At 30.7% G+C, this 4,464-nt stretch overlaps 1 long non-coding RNA gene across 1 annotated transcript; it reads left to right on the top strand.

The window, feature by feature from the left end:
• The first annotated feature begins 2,957 nt into the window (after positions 1 to 2,957).
• On the top strand, positions 2,958 to 4,391 carry LOC111700729 (uncharacterized). The gene is made up of 3 exons (XR_002765039.1): positions 2,958 to 3,017; positions 3,611 to 3,650; positions 4,312 to 4,391. It is a non-coding gene; the product is annotated as an uncharacterized LOC111700729 (long non-coding RNA).
• Positions 4,392 to 4,464: the final 73 nt, after the last annotated feature.

Genomic DNA, 4,464 nt, shown 5'->3' with positions numbered 1-4,464 from the left:
GGGGTCCCTAGATGTCCCACAAAAAATTTGGGCCCGAACGTTCAGCCGTTTTGATGTTTATTGGATACAAACAAACAAACAAATTTATATTTAGAAGTGTACTGCAGATTCTGGGATCAGTTTAAACAAACTCTGCTCAGGCTTTAATAAACATCGTAGCAAATCCCATATTTATAAACCTAAACACACCTAGATAAATTATATTGTACATTGTAACCTAACTGCGGTTGTAAATAACTACGTAAACTTGTATTGCGATTAATCTAACTACGATTATAGATATCAATGTAAAACTTGTGAGAGTAATTTGTTCCTCGTTTAGTGGAAACAATTTCATTACAAGGCTAAGATTTGTCAGTTTACAGCAACATTCTACACATGGGGCCTGGGGGGTGTAAGAGGTGCTGTTGTGAATCGCATAGGCCACTCTACATTTCCTGAATAAGTAGTTGTAGGTTAAAGGGAGTGACCGGCAATGTATGGTGGTTGAACTGAATATGTAGTATTGAGGAAAAAAATTTCAGGATTAATTTAGACATATAAAACTATTCTAGGACGAATATTTACTAAGTTTGATCACAAAGTCAACTTTAAAAATCATCTTTTTGGATGGATAGGATTAATCACAAGTTTTACTAAAACCATCTCAAATGAATCCGAGAAAATTTGTCTACAATACTACATATTTAATTGAACCACCATACATTGCCGGTCACTCCCTTTAACATCCCGTTGTAAGTGGGGTTTTAATGTTAAATGGGGATAAAATAAAAAAAATCAATCACAAGTTTAACTAAAACAAATTTGAATTATTCTTTTTTTTGATTGATTCGCATAAAACGATATTTCTGACAATATCACGTTAATCTGCCTGGGGCGGGGTATTCAATACAATCTCTGTCTAAATTATACTGATAGATAATTTACTTATGTAGATTGAAACCTACAACTCGGAATAATAAAGATACCAATCTCTGTAAATGCGGAAATTAAACTGTTAATTCATTTTAGTATTTTGACATTTGCCTTTTTTAGAGGATTGGACAATTCATAGATAGGACATTTCTTAGACAGGACATTTATAAATAGAACATTTTAACACTAAGACATTTCATAAATAGGACAATTCATAAATAGAACATTTTAACAATAAGACATTTCATAAATAGGACATTTCATGGATAGGACAATTCATAAATAGGACATTTCATAAATAGGACAATTCATAAATAGAACATTTCATAAAGTATGTTCCCTGGCCAGCGATGGTTTCTCAAGCTAGTGATCAATAATTAAAATATATATCGTATCATTGGAATGTTATTTATTATGAAATGTGAATGGTCAAAAACTGATCAAAAAAATTATGATAAAATACGATAAAAGCATGAATAGTGTAGGAAGAGGAAACGTTACGTCATGATAAGCAGTCGGATAAGCTGTTCTTTATTCATACCTTCTATATAGCCTACATCCATACATTACAATTCAAATATGTTGCGCGGTTCTATAATCTCAACTTTGTATTAAAGTATATTCTAAAATATGTGTATATGTTGTATTAAATAAATACAAAATTGTGGGATAGGATTAAAAAATCAACCTAACCTTTTCATGAATGAGTAAAGCTGTTCTGTCAAAGTCTCATTCTAAAACCTTGGAAAATTTGTAGTTTGGCGAGATGCATTTGGTTTCTTCTATTTCAATTCAACATTTTTTAAACATACAGATTTGTCTTCTTATACTTATTCATTCTAAACACATGGACGAACAAAAAGTTTTAACGAAAAAGGGCGAAACAATTATGTTTAATGGATCAAAATGTGATCGAAAGTCAGAGTTCTCTTCAATAAGGACCGAGCCGTTAAATCCGCGTGAAGTACCCATCGTTGTCCACCCATTTACCAGAGCTGGGTATTAAATTATAATTTTATCTGCACAGTGCCTAAAGAATGTTAGCCCATGTATCCGGGGTATACCCATGGATTCCCTCAAAAAATATCAGCTAATTTTGTACAGCCGTTTGGCCAGCTATAGCGAACATATATATATATTATATTTTGTTATATAGACGTGCAAGGAGGGAGGCGGCTGTGGGGGGTGGGGTAATGGGATCCTATACAAGAAAAGCTAAAAAACTTTATAAAACATTTAAAAAACAGTTTATTTTTTACAGCCTTGATGTTTCTGAGAGTTTTAAATTAAGATTAAAAATTTTAAAATACAAATAGTGGTTTAAGCCTTTGAGATCGAATGTCTGGCAATAAATCATATATTAAAATGTAATCGATGTCAGAATAATTCTTTTAAAAATGGTTTAAAGATTAACTTTATAATCAAACCTTTCCTAATTTATTAGTAAACTGATTTAATCGTACATTAGAATTAAAATCCACGGGACGAGAAGAATTTATAATTGCATACACACTACACAGTCCATACGTTCCTAACTGCAGCGTCAATGTAAATAGGAAGAAAATTGATGCGTTAAAACCAGGGGGGATGATAGTTTCCTACATGTGTGCTCCAGTTAGCTTTACAGTACACTTACAACTGTTTACTAATAATGATATTCTATAGGTTAGGCAAAATCTCCTTATAATAAACAAATATGCAGTACACTCTCGGTATAGTTCATGGTCTATGCAATTAGTAAAGGATTAGCATACATCATCACTGTATACATTTTAACCGCGTTGGTTAAATCAATATAAATTCTAAAATACGACATTCTGGAACATCTTTAACTATAATCTGTTTAGATGTTTATGAGTGAAGGATTAACACGTTTCCGGGGCAATCAGGTCCATCCCATTCCATCCCTTTCCATCCCTTCCTATCCCCTTCCCATCCCTTTCCATCCATTCCAATCCCATCCCTTCCCATGGTTACCTTATCAATTATTAGAATACTTTTATAAGCCTAAACCAAAAATCATTTTAAAAAAAATAATTTTTAGCTTTTTTAGATCTAACAACAACTGTAAATACTCGTGTGAGAAAACCGGAGGATGCACGGTATTTTAATTATTATTGTTATTGTTGTTATACGGTGGTAGGCGATTTTGCCAATACAATGAAGACGACTTTCGAATTTGATTTTGATTTTAATCAGGATGTTAAACAGCATAGATATACATAACTAGACAAGTCATGAGAACTTAACCATTAAAAAAGCTTCTCTTTGATTACTTGTAAACTTGTAATTCGAAAAAAGATTGTTAACAATCAAAAGTTAAATAAAGAAGTCGTCTTCATTGCATTGATATAATACCACCGTATATAATTGTTGTTCTTATTAATTATCTAAATAAAAGAAACATACTTTTGTATTTTTTATTGTCAATTATTATGAAATAAATGAATAGTGGTTTCTTAAGATTTTATGCAAAGTATGCATTTTTTATAAGATATTTGTTATTATTTCTTTTATTATTTTTCTTACAGAATGTCAGTAGTATTCCTATCATTTTTGATGCTTTTATTTGAATTCCTATTATTATTGTTTCCATTATTTTTACTCCTATCATTAATATTCCTTTTATTATTATTCCTATTATTGGTATTCCTACTATTATCATTATCATCATCATTATTATTTAAATATTCAGGTTTATTGGACTGGGTTAAGTAGAAGTGGTTTTACGAGAGGTAATTTATTAAATTGATCATCTAATTGATAAATTATATAATTTGATATATTTTTAAGTGTTTATAAAGAATTACAGAACATTACAGTTAGTTTAGACAGTTCTCGTTTTAAAGATGGACATATCATTTTTGTGAAGAAACGATTTTCTTGGACGGTGGTATCGTTAACGAACAAATTGAAAAAAAACCGACCGCGTCATCTCTAGTCCTATTTATTCTGTATTGTGGTCCCACCAAACATTTGGTAATAGTTTAAAATGTCTTCTTCCAAAATTTATTAAGTTTTTTAATACCAAAGAGAATAATAAGATATATTATATGCCAATTGATACACTATTTTATCAAGGAATATACGGCAGTCATTATACATAGTCAAATTCATTTCCCATTAAAATATTATGAGTAAAAGATTTTTTTAACTATTAAGTGCAAAAAATATTGATTTATTACGTACAGTGTATTGAAAGAAGACATTCAAAACTTTTCACCAATTATCATGTCTGTACAATTGTAAATTGTACATTGTACAGGATGTCCGCAGAAAATAATAGAAGTAATGTGACTTTTTGATGTGTGCGTTATCATTTTTTGATTTTTTAAAATCAATAATTTCCATGTTTATGGGAAACCTCTGTATATTGTACAATGTACACATATTTAGGGTACTGTACAAGTAGTGGTAAATGTGCCGCAACACCGCCAGAGTGCTCTGACTGCAATCAGTACTGTCAGCACTACAGGTCATTATTACAATCAGTAGCTTTGTTTTCTCTCAACCAAACTTCCATTTCATCATTTTTTCTCAAATTCGTAT

The sequence above is a fragment of the Eurytemora carolleeae genome, unplaced genomic scaffold (assembly GCF_000591075.1).
Source record: "Eurytemora carolleeae unplaced genomic scaffold, Eaff_2.0 scaffold415, whole genome shotgun sequence".
NCBI lineage: Eukaryota > Metazoa > Arthropoda > Copepoda > Calanoida > Temoridae > Eurytemora > Eurytemora carolleeae.
The sequence above is the reverse complement of the archived record's forward strand: the minus strand, read 5'-3'. Positions and strand labels throughout refer to the sequence as shown.